This window comes from Oncorhynchus nerka, linkage group LG22, assembly GCF_034236695.1.
Source record: "Oncorhynchus nerka isolate Pitt River linkage group LG22, Oner_Uvic_2.0, whole genome shotgun sequence".
NCBI classification, from domain to species: Eukaryota; Metazoa; Chordata; class Actinopteri; order Salmoniformes; family Salmonidae; genus Oncorhynchus; species Oncorhynchus nerka.
Genome location: NC_088417.1, coordinates 73661611 through 73674296, shown reverse-complemented (window position 1 = coordinate 73674296; position 12686 = coordinate 73661611). Strand labels below are relative to the sequence as shown.

Here is a 12686-nt window from a genome sequence, read left to right as displayed (position 1 = left end):
GATAGTCTAACCAACTCTGCCACAGCTGAAGCAAATTAGCCCAATAATTTAGCTAACTTTTTCCACCTGCAAACACCTACATCAAACCACACCCCGAAACCAACTCACGTTTGAATTCAGTCACAGCCGCTATAGCATTTCTTAATTAACCAAATCTAAAACAAGGCCAAATCAGGAACTGCGGTAGCCCTTTAAGCAGACCAGAACTGTGACCATTCAACAACAACAAAAAATAACAGCCTAAGCGGTGGGCCTCCCGAGTGGCGCAGCATTTAAGGCACTGCATCGCAGTGCAGGGAGGCATCACTACAGACACGGGTTCTCCCAGCCGCAACCGGGAGACCAATGAGGCGGTGCACAATTGGCCCAGCGTCGTCTGGGTTAGGGGAGGGTCTGGCCAGCTTGGACGTCCTTGTCCCATCTTGCGACTCCGGTGGCAGGCCGGGTGCTTGCACGCCAGTTGTACCACCTTCCCTCTGACACATTGGTGCCGCTGTCTTCCGGGTTAAGCGAGCAGTGTGGCTTGGCAGGGTCGTGTTTCGGAGGACGCATGGCTCTCAAGCTTTGCCTCTCCCGAGTTCGCATGGGAGTTGCAGCAATGGGACAAAACTAACTACCAATTTGATATCACGAAATTGGGGAACAGAAAAGAAAAGCGGGATGTCTTCATTGAGAAACCTGAAATCTTTAATTATACTACAGCACTACTGTAGTATACACACTACTGTGTATTCCCCAGCGAGAACCAAAAATGTCACTCAAACAGAAGGGGAAACTAACAAGTGTCGTGGAATATTCTAATCAAGTGAGAGATGTAAAGAATTGCTATTATGCAGGAGACCAATCTACTGCTAAATACGTGGCTATTGCATTGTTATAACTGAGACAGCACATAGCAACGTATTTTCACAGTAAAGCCTGTGGGGTCCCCTACAGGATAGCTCCCACATTACACACATAATCTCCCTTTTAAACAAACACTGTGTGCCCGAAGAAGATTCTACGATGACGGACAGACAACTGAGCCAATGGCAGAAGACTACAGACTACAACCAGCTGAACCAATCTGGAGATCCGATCTTCCTAGAGTCAACCTACTTTCTGTGACGTATATAAGGGCTGTGCTGACTGTTTACGCGCTCTCTGCCTGCTGTTCCAACACGAACTAACGGAAGAGCCGTATTTACGTGTACCAGATATTCTCCCTCTGAAATAAACTGTCGCTTGTCGTACAATTTTAACACCTGGTCTGAATCGATCCTTAACCGGCTCACCCTTCTAATATCCTTTTATCAACAAAACATGGTAGCCAGAGGATGGTTGAATAACTGTCCGGTCGAAGTGAGTTGATTGGGTGTGAGAAGGAGAGTGACGGAAGGACGGTTCCAAAAAAGAGACGGGTGAAAGAAATTCAGGGGAGGACAATAATTCTGCTCAACTCGGGAAACTGATCTAAAAGGTGCACCATAAACAAGGTAAGCAAAACCTGTTAAATCAAACTTTGCATATTGTCGTATAGTCTGTCTAAATTCTGATCAGTATTTCCGAGTAAGTATGAATTCTTGTGTAAATTTATAATTTGCTGACGAGTCAAAGAACAGTAGAGTGAACATATGTGGTACAAACCGGCGACGGCCGGGTGATTAAATCATTGATGAGATATCAGTAAGGGGATAGCTGATTACTATTCATTAAATCTGGCGCCGAGGGGATAAATTGTAATTTTGTCCCGTGACCCGGTCAGCGCAGTCTGATAGCTTTCAATGATGAGGGATCACTTTTGAGGCCTGTTGTTCCGATAGGGGTTAAAGATAATTCTGATAGGGATCGAACATGTGTAATTATTAGTTTCGATAGGGGTCAGAGATAATTTTAATAGGGGTCGGACATGTGTATAATTCTGATAGGGATCAGCACGATAGAGATTAGGGATAGATATCAGTAAGGGGATAGCTAATTGCTATTCATTAAACCTGGCGCCGAGGTTGTCCCGCGACTCGGTCGAAGTCCAGTCTGATAAGAGGTCCAATGATAAAGATAAGCTGATAGGGGTCAGAGAGATAACGTGTATTTGTAACTGTTCATATTAAAATGTAATGTGGTTGTAATCGTCTCCATTAAGATTGTTGATGGTTTGAGAGACAGAGAGAGAGAGAGAGAGAGAGAGAACTCAAGAAGGGTTATTGAATAAATCCGAAAATTCTGTGTTGTATGTAAACTTCCATGTTGTATGTATCTATAACTTCTGTGTAAAATGTATAATCAGGAACAAAATGACTGATGTATAATTGAAATAAGATCTGAATATAATATTTAATATTGCGACTATATAGTCGAATAGATCCCTTGGTTGCGCGCTCCACGAAAGCTATACCAACCCAATCGTTTTTCTCGAACTGAATATACAAGGAAAAGCTCTGAGATAAGGCAGAGTGTGAGCAATAGTGTCTCCTCGAATACATCGTTGTTATTAACTAACGACGGGCTAAGTATATTCTAATTATATTCAAGTAGTCTGGTAAAATTCCGATTAAGTTACGATTAATTTCCGATTGAATTCAATTGAATCACGATTAAAAATTCACAATGGCGACCCCCAATACTCCAAAGCTGAAGTTTAATGAGTTCCTAGAAAAAAAAATGGAATATAGATCAGGGGGAAAGGGACAGTGGAAGGATATAAAGAAAGTCTGGGAGGGAGTAAAGTTAAGATGGACGCAAGCAGGTTACCTAGGAGGGGGACTGCCAACCGGGGTCCAGTTGAAAACAATGGAATGTGGGTTAAGAGAGAAAGAGGCAGAAAAGAACAAAATTCACGTATTTAAGAAATAAGGGTCAGATACGAAGGGAGCGAGATTAATGAGAATCCTAATTGAGGGAAAACTTTGGGCGTTTAAATTAGTGCTATTTTCTGTTGTTCAGATGCTGGAGTAACAAATACAGATAACTGTAAATTGGGTCTATTTGCGGAGAATCTCAGTTCCATAGCATTGGTGGTTCAGTGGTGGAGTTCTCGCCTGCCACGTGGGAGGCCAGGGTTCGGTTCCCAGCTGAGGTGTAAAGAGTAGTTATATATGACTGAGTTTTTGGTTTTAATTAAACTAATTGTTTTGCAGAGAAAGTTATAGTCACTAGTATTGGTATAAGATATAAACTGAACGTTTTAAATAGTTTGTTTGGTTCAAATTGAAAGACTAATTCATTCAACTTAATATAAGAACGGAGATTTTGATGCAAGGCGATGTCTGTTCACTAAATGATTTGTTGGGAATAATACATTGGGAAAAGAGTCGTAATTAAAAATGCTAATTCAAAGACGAGACAGTAACTTAAATCAAATTCATTCTGAATAATAACGGGGGAACAATTACGATAGATTTGTGTCCATCGAAATGTTTTTATAAGATTAGCGAATTGAGAGATGTTGATTGATGTTGTAAACTCTAATTCAGGATTCAACAGATGTGATAAATTAGGTTTGGTTTATCGAACCCGAAATACTGTTGTTGCAGACAGCCAACCATTATTTACAATGAGTTGAAAATCGTTGCGAAATGAGTCAAGATTGAGCGCTTGTTGATGACATCACTTGCGAGGTTTCCGTCGCCACGGAAATAATGTCTTGACTGGGGGTGACAGAGAAAATGGTTAGTGTCCTTTAGAGAAGGTGAGGGCGTTAATGTTGAGTCACTTTTCAGAAGATGATAAACATTTCGAAATACATTTTTAAAAAAGGAGTATGTAAATCGTCAGGAAAGATGCTAAAAACTAGCAGCTGATTCGCTGGGTGGGTATCATTGATTTGTGGCGTTTATTTGGACTGTAATTGTGCCGTGAGAGAGAGGGATTGGATGTCTGAGTCATAAAACATCGCGATGGTGGATTCTGATGGTTGTTGATTCTTGGTTTGATCGTTTGAATAGCACCAGTGAATTTGAGCACTGTTTCCATTATGTGGAACGGTGTCAGGGTATTAATGGTGAAAAGCAACCTCTATGGTAAAACATAATTGTACATGTTTCGGTAAACTAGCGAGGTTGAATTTGGTTATTTGAACATTTCCTTGATACGTAGACATACGTAACAGGGGCAAGTTGTTTTTCCTTGAGGAACACGCAGATGGTGTTTTGTTTTATTGAGATGTAAATGTGAGTTGAAGGAGCCAAGGGAAAATACGTTATTTTTATTAAATATCTGGGATTATAATCATGGGGAGAATGAGGCCATAAACGACCAAATTGGAAAGGCCTGGAAGTTTTGATTAATCATTAAGGTTTGCAAATATATACACATAAAACATTTGTTAGGACTATTTGTTTTGGTGCAAAGGTATTTTAAAGAGACACGCTCAAATATGGAACTTTATGAGTTTTTATTTTATGAGTTTTAAATTACACAAGTGAATTTGGATTTTAAGGATAAAGGGTTCTTTGATATGTCTAATGTAGTATAGAACTTGACTATAAAAGGGTGGGTTGACTCATGGACCTTATCATGACTGTCTTCTAAGGTCTGATCAGCCTTGGGGGAGAGTCATTGGTATAATGAATGTGGTCATATTGAGATACTAGTTTTAAGGTAAATTCATTATAAAGGAGTTTAGGTTAGGAGGTTAGGATAGGAGATATATTAAGCCAATAGGGCAGGGAATTACATAGAAAAATAAGTTTCAGTTCTTAGGGGTGATAAATTACTGTAGATAAGGAATTCTGCACTCTGCAACATATATTAAATTCATGTTATTGTCAGATAGAATACTGAGGGTCCTTGAAGGAAGGATTTTGATATGATAAGCATTTGTTTTGAATTTTTTTTTGACCATTAGGGTTTTTTAAAAAAAAATAGTATTAAAATGAACAGGTATATAGGACAACTGTGATGATTTAGGATTATTGTTAGGTTGATTAAGGAAATGTAAGGACTTTAGAGATTGACACTCATAGACATGATTTTAGATAAAGTCAAACAGTTAGAAGCTTAGTGGTATTTGAGAAATATGAGAGAAAGGGTTTAAATTGGTAAATATATATTTAAGAAAATATATAAGTAGCGCAGATAGTTCTTAAGTAGATAAGAAACTTGACAGGGAATTGGTACTGGATTGACGCCCAAGGGAGAATTGGACATGTGGAAAACTAAAAGGGGCTCCTTCATGATGATGTCAGACATAAGGATAATATACTAATCTCACCTAAGTCATTATTTAAATGGAGGAAAACTCGCCTCCCTGCGGACCTGGCATCCTTTCACTCCCTCCTCTCTACATTTTCCTCCTCTGTCTCTGCTGCTAAAGCCACTTTCTACCACTCTAAATTCCAAGCATCTGCCTCTAACCCTAGGAAGCTCTTTGCCACCTTCTCCTCCCTCTTGAATCCTCCTCCCCCCTCCTCCCTCTCTGCAGATGACTTCGTCAACCATTTTGAAAAGAAGGTCGACGACATCCGATCCTCGTTTGCTAAGTCAAACGACACTGCTGGTTCTGCTCACACTGCCCTACCCTGTGCTCTGACCTCTTTCTCCCCTCTCTCTCCAGATGACATCTCGCGTCTTGTGACGGCCGGCCGCCCAACAACCTGCCCGCTTGACCCTATCCCCTCCTCTCTTCTCCAGACCTTCTCCCTTACCTCACCTCGCTCATCAACTCATCCCTGACCGCTGGCTACGTCCCTCCCGTCTTCAAGAGAGCGAGAGTTGCACCCCTTCTGAAAAAACCTACACTCGATCCCTCCGATGTCAACAACTACAGACCAGTATCCCTTCTTTCTTTTCTCTCCAAAACTCTTGAACGTGCCGTCCTTGGCCAGCTCTCCCGCTATCTCTCTCAGAATGACCTTCTTGATCCAAATCAGTCAGGTTTCAAGACTAGTCATTCAACTGAGACTGCTCTTCTCTGTATCACGGAGGCCCTCCGCACTGCTAAAGCTAACTCTCTCTCCTCTGCTCTCATCCTTCTAGACCTATCGGCTGCCTTCGATACTGTGAACCATCAGATCCTCCTCTCCACCCTCTCCGAGTTGGGCATCTCCGGCGCGGCCCACGCTTGGATTGCGTCCTACCTGACAGGTCGCTCCTACCAGGTGGCGTGGCGAGAATCTGTCTCCTCACCACGCGCTCTCACCACTGGTGTCCCCCAGGGCTCTGTTCTAGGCCCTCTCCTATTCTCGCTATACACCAAGTCACTTGGCTCTGTCATAACCTCACATGGTCTCTCCTATCATTGCTATGCAGACGACACACAATTAATCTTCTCCTTTCCCCCTCTGATGACCAGGTGGCGAATCGCATCTCTGCATGTCTGGCAGACATATCAGTGTGGATGACGGATCACCACCTCAAGCTGAACCTCGGCAAGACGGAGCTGCTCTTCCTCCCGGGGAAGGACTGCCCGTTCCATGATCTCGCCATCACGGTTGACAACTCCATCGTGTCCTCCTCCCAGAGCGCTAAGAACCTTGGCGTGATCCTGGACAACACCCTGTCGTTCTCAACTAACATCAAGGCGGTGGCCCGTTCCTGTAGGTTCATGCTCTACAACATCCGCAGAGTACGACCCTGCCTCACACAGGAAGCGGCGCAGGTCCTAATCCAGGCACTTGTCATCTCCCGTCTGGATTACTGCAACTCACTGTTGGCTGGGCTCCCTGCCTGTGCCATTAAACCCCTACAACTCATCCAGAACGCCGCAGCCCGTCTGGTGTTCAACCTTCCCAAGTTCTCTCACGTCACCCCGCTCCTCCGCTCTCTCCACTGGCTTCCAGTTGAAGCTCGCATCCGCTACAAGACCATGGTGCTTGCCTACGGAGCTGTGAGGGGAACGGCACCTCAGTACCTCCAGGCTCTGATCAGGCCCTACACCCAAACAAGGGCACTGCGTTCATCCACCTCTGGCCTGCTCGCCTCCCTACCACTGAGGAAGTACAGTTCCCGCTCAGCCCAGTCAAAACTGTTCGCTGCTCTGGCCCCCCAATGGTGGAACAAACTCCCTCACGACGCCAGGACAGCGGAGTCAATCACCACCTTCCGGAGACACCTGAAACCCCACCTCTTTAAGGAATACCTAGGATAGGATAAAGTAATCCTTCTCACCCCCCTTAAAAGACCTAGATGCACTATTGTAAAGTGGCTGTTCCACTGGATGTCATAAGGTGAAAGCACCAATTTGTAAGTCGCTCTGGATAAGAGCGTCTGCTAAATGACTTAAATGATGTAAATGTATTTAGAGTAGGTAAGGTTGATACCTGGGCAGAGTCAGGTATCAAAAGGGGGATGGGTAAATTGTGGTCTAGGATAGGATGGGGCTTATTGGATAAGAAACTAATAAAATAAAAAAATATGTAAGCTAACAATTGGGCATAGAAGTTAAAGATATAATCAGATAAAACATATGAGAAATTGTTTGTTAACCAAGCCTGTATGTCCAGGATTTTATGCATTACAGGTGAACTACAGGTGAAGTCACTCAATCCAGTCCCCAGAGGCTTGGGGACCATAGAAGACCCCTGGTGACAGCTAGCTGAAAGAGCTACCCAGATTCATATCGCACGGCGGAAGGGTAAGACATTTTTTCACTGTCGGACAATAAACAGAGTTCGGGAGAAGAACTGGAATTAACAGAATTCCGGGGGCCAACTCTCGAATGAAGTAACCCTACCTGTCCTATCACCCCTGTTTTTGTTCATAGAAGTGAAGATGTGTCTGGCTCTGGCTAAGTGATGTGTATTTTGTTCCAAAATAAGCATAAGAAATCCCTAGATCTGGGTAGACAAGAAGTTAGAGTAGAGATTACATGATAACCGACTTCGGACAGTTCTAGGATTGGAGAAGAGGGTATCCTTATAGCATGGGGGATCCCACAAGGGTGGATAGGTTTTCCATGATATGGGGAAACCTGGGAGCAATGTTGAACTTTGTAAAGGTGATGAAATCCTACTAACCATCAAAACTATTAAGCTCTCTGATGCAGGCACACACACCCTCGGACTACAAAGGACGAGGACAGACATGATGGGTGTGTTTTCTATTAAGGTACTGCCAAGACCAGAGGTAGCCGGACACACTCCTCTACCACCACTGTGTTAAAAATACCATTCAGGTAATTAATGTTAGAGACTATTCGGCTATGGATCAATTAGAAACTGAGACTGGTTTTGATAGTAGGGACAATTTGTGGCTGTCTTATGAGGTACACAGCTAAAACCCTGAGAAGAAAGGACTGTATTATTTGTAGTTATGCTAGACCTGTTCTGGCTACACACCCATTTGCAGTAGGAGAAGGAGAGGGGTGGTTGTGTATTCTGAGAAGTTTTTACCAGGTTAAGCCCAATTCAACCCTCTGTTCCTCTTTGAGCCTTGTGTTTCCTGCAGTACCTCCTCATCGGGCCTCTTGGGGTGTTGAGGCATATGGGGGCAATTACGAGTGCATCACGGGTACAGGTAATGGCATTGATTATGGGAGATTGCCTGAAGCTGATTGCAGGAGTAACATAACCATTAATTCCACTTGGCCAGTTACAGGCCTAAACCAAACTAGTGGTCTGGCTGATGTATGTTGGATGAGTGGAGCAAAAAGAGTGCTGAGACCCATTCTTAGAGGAGAATGGCAAGGTACGTGTGGTCTGACCAGTTTGATAATTCCACTGACCATTGTTGATGTTGTTGCTGAACAGCTGCTGAGTTCTGTAACCAGGGGACCTGAAAACATTCCATCCCATGGGAGACATAGATGTAGTAGTGCTCCATGGAGAGGATGTAGTTGACATACACACTAACCTGTTGGGAGTGCCAGTGGGGATTCCTCATGAGTTTCAGGCCTTGGGTAGGAATGATGGACTCTGGCACTTACTACCTACTATGGGTCCAGCCATGGTGGATGCTAGACAGACTGCATGGATTAATTATATCTACTATAATCAACAGCGTTTTGTGAATTACTCCCGTGATGCACTCACTAGTATGTCTGAACAGCTTGAGGCCACATTTGGGGTTTCCAGACAGAATAGACTTGCCTTGAATATACTTCTTGCCAGTCAGGGGACGTCTGCAAGATGTTCGGTAAACAATGTTGCACATATATTCCTAATAATACCAGTCCAGATGATAGTTTTTAAACTTCACAATCTAAGGCGGGCTTGATGCACTGTCTGCTAAGATGAGGTCCATGGGGGGGGTGGAGGAGTCTGTTCTCTTGGCCTGGTTTGGTAAGTGCACTGGTATGATGGTTACTGGATTTCTGACCCTAATTCTTGTATTATTTGTTATTGATGTGATGTGCTGCTTGCATCATACCGTGTTTTGAGAAGTCTGTTACAGATGTGGTGAGGGCTTCAGGCATATGCCTTTGCTTGATGCTCCAGTTGGCGATGCCGATACGGAAGCATGCTTTCAGAGGAGGATGGGACTGACTGATGATGACACATGGTTTGGAGTTCCTGGGTGGCAAGGAGCCCACCTGGTACAGGATAGGAGTAGCTGAGAGGACCAGATGGTTTCTAATAATTCTTTACTCTGTTTTCCATGACCAAAGTTTTATCCTACATCTTACATGTCAATAACAATAAAGTTTTATCCTGTTTTTGATGAGTGACACCCTTGGGGGGAACAAAGGCATACAACAAAGGCATATATAACTTGTTATTAGTAATAAACTTTTTATTATTTTCATGAAATGCTATGACTGCTGAAATAAAGGATAATTGAGTGACACCCTAGCAGGAGTCAAAAGGGGGACCTAAATTTCACACTATTTTCTTTTGTTCTGTTTTTGAATGAGCTGTTCTCTTTTGACATGAAGGTAGTTTAAACTTTGTAACTGTTATATGATTCATTGCTGAGTTTTTGTTCACACCCTTGGGGTTATTTTACATTATAGCCATTACCATATATATGATTGAATATTATCTGCTGTTGCCTTGTGTGGATGTATGTATGTGTTATGCTACCTAGCTGATTTGAAACATTGTTAAAAGTATCAGGGCCATGGAACTTTCTCATGCTGGAAAAATACAGAAGGAAGGGCACATTCAGAGCGTGGGGTTGCGAGAACAAGCGGTCTTTTTGGTTAGATAACAGGAGCCAGGTGCGAGATAACGGTATGGAGCATGAGACCCATCTCAGTTTTTGCAGCAATTTTAGGAGGGGGATCCAGTTGCTTTTATTGATTAAGCTTCTCCATTGTATGTCGTGTCCCATCTGGGATGGGAAGAGGGGAAATTATTTTTCTTTGTGGGCCATTTCCGGATAGACATACCTAGTTTAGGATATTTTTCCTTTTTGGATTATGTCTTCGTTTTTGCTTGGAGTAATGTATCTGGACTATATCACATCTCTTAGGAGATGTGAAGAGAGGGTATCACAACTTTTTCCTGCTGGAAAAAGCTGGCTAATGTGGACAATAATTTTTACTTTTATTTTGAGCTGTTCTCCGCTCTGTTAAATGAGGGTTGTAAGTTCCTAGGTGGCTGGTAGCCAACTTAGTACATAGTGGGATTGAATGGAGAACATGATGGTAATACATAAATATCTATTTCTCTTTAATACCGTGCCTTATTTCATAGTCCTTTTGGGAGAAGTTTCTCTTTGTGTCTGGACCTAGTTAGGTTGTGTCACGTCTCTGGTGAGACGTGAAGAGAGGGTTTTGCAAAGAATTGCTATTATGCAGGAGACCAATCTACTGCTAAATACGTGGCTATTGCATTGTTATAACTGAGACAGCACATAGCAACGTATTTTCACAGTAAAGCCTGTGGGGTCCCCTACAGGATAGCTCCCACATTACACACATAATCTCCCTTTTAAACAAACACTGTGTGCCCGAAGAAGATTCTACGATGACGGACAGACAACTGAGCCAATGGCAGAAGACTTACAGACTACAACCAGCTGAACCAATCCGGAGATCCGATCTTCCTAGAGTCAACCTACTTTCCGTGACGTATATAAGGGCTGTGCTGACTGTTTACGCGCTCTCTGCCTGCTGTTCCAACACGAACTAACGGAAGAGCCGTATTTACGTGTACCAGATATTCTCCCTCTGAAATAAACTGTCGCTTGTCGTACAATTTTAACACCTGGTCTGAATCGATCCTTAACCGGCTCACCCTTCTAATATCCTTTTATCAACAGAGACTCATTTCTTCAAACATGCATCTTTATTTAATATTGATTAACTATTGCAATAATGAAGCTGGTCGATCCCACACTCTGAAGTGTGATGCCGAGAGCTCAACGAGCAGAACTGAGTCACAGTATTTTATAGTTAAGACACATCCTCCTGAATATGTGACAAACAGATGTCTGGAATAGGTCAAAGGGTTACGATTTGTATGTGAGAAAGGAGTATCCCCCAGCCAGATAGCATTTACTGTGAAGACTGTTCCAATTGTATAACAAACAGGGTTTGGCCCGTAAGACAAGATTCCTCCCATCAGCCGTCCACACAAGAGACATCTCCTCCCTGGCACCACACAGTATACAAACACCAACTCATTCTATGGCATGCAGGCTTGAGGTTATATCACCAAGCCATCATAAAGCAATTGCTAACATCAAGCCCCAGAAGCCCAACTCAGTCCCACAGATGAGAGGGTAGTCATCAAACCTAATTTGATGCATAAATAGTATTAAAACAATCTTGTAATTTTTCTACATACAACCAAAACTCAACAGGAGGGGTTCTGAAAGACACTCATGGGGGTGTCCACTGAAAGTTGACCCACTAAAGAAGAGGCAAGCAAAATAAAAACCCACATCAAACTTAAAGACAGGAAACAAACCAAATGGTGGCACAAAGAGAAAACAAAGCCCAGACAAAGGATTGTTTTTCTCGAAAGATAAAATGGGTCTCGCCAACTAAAGGACAGCACAGGTGAAACACCTTCACACTAACGAGATGGCAACCAACACAAGTGTAACACATACCGACTAACGAGGTGCGCCCTACATGCTAACGTCCAACCTCGAAATATAAATAAAAAAAACAAAGCCTGTAACAACTGCTTGTCTATTTTTAAAATTTTATTTCACCTTTATTTAACCAGGTAGGCTAGTTGAGAACAAGTTCTCATTTACAACTGCGACCTGGCCAAGATAAAGAATAGCAGTGTGAACAGACAACAACACAGAGTTACACATGGAGTAAACAATAAACAAGTCAATAACACAGTAGGAAAAAAAGAGGGAAAAAAAGAGTCTATATACATTGTGTGCAAAAGGCATGAGGAGGTAGGCGAATAATTACAATTTAGCAGATTAACACTGGAGTGATAAATGATCAGATGGTCATGTACAGGTACAGGTAGAGATACTGGTGTGCAAAAGAGCAGAAAAGTAAATAAATAAAACAGTATGGGGATGAGGTAGGTAAATTGGGTGGGTTATTTACTGATGGACTAGGTCCAGCTGCAGCGATCGGTTAGCTGCTCAGATAGCAGATGTTTAAAGTTGGTGAGGGAGATAGTTGTCAAAATACCTTATTGATCTCTACTGTGATGATTCTAGTATCCCATTTGAGTAGACTACTGTAACATAAGGCTTATTGACTGATCTATGCGAGTACATCACCTCCCACTGTAAATGATCTGGATTTGGACATATAGACAGTACATGGTGAGGGGATGTGGTGTGCTTACTGTAAATGTGCTTACTGTATATTACTGGGATGGCTCAGGTATATACCATCATTATCTATA

General features: G+C 42.7%; 1 long non-coding RNA gene across 1 annotated transcript; it reads left to right on the top strand.

Annotated features, from left to right (window-relative positions):
* Window positions 1-233: 233 nt before the first annotated feature.
* On the top strand, window positions 234-11063 carry LOC135563819 (uncharacterized). The gene is made up of 2 exons (XR_010460557.1): window positions 234-3667; window positions 7422-11063. It is a non-coding gene; the product is annotated as an uncharacterized LOC135563819 (long non-coding RNA).
* The last annotated feature ends 1623 nt before the right edge of the window (window positions 11064-12686 follow it).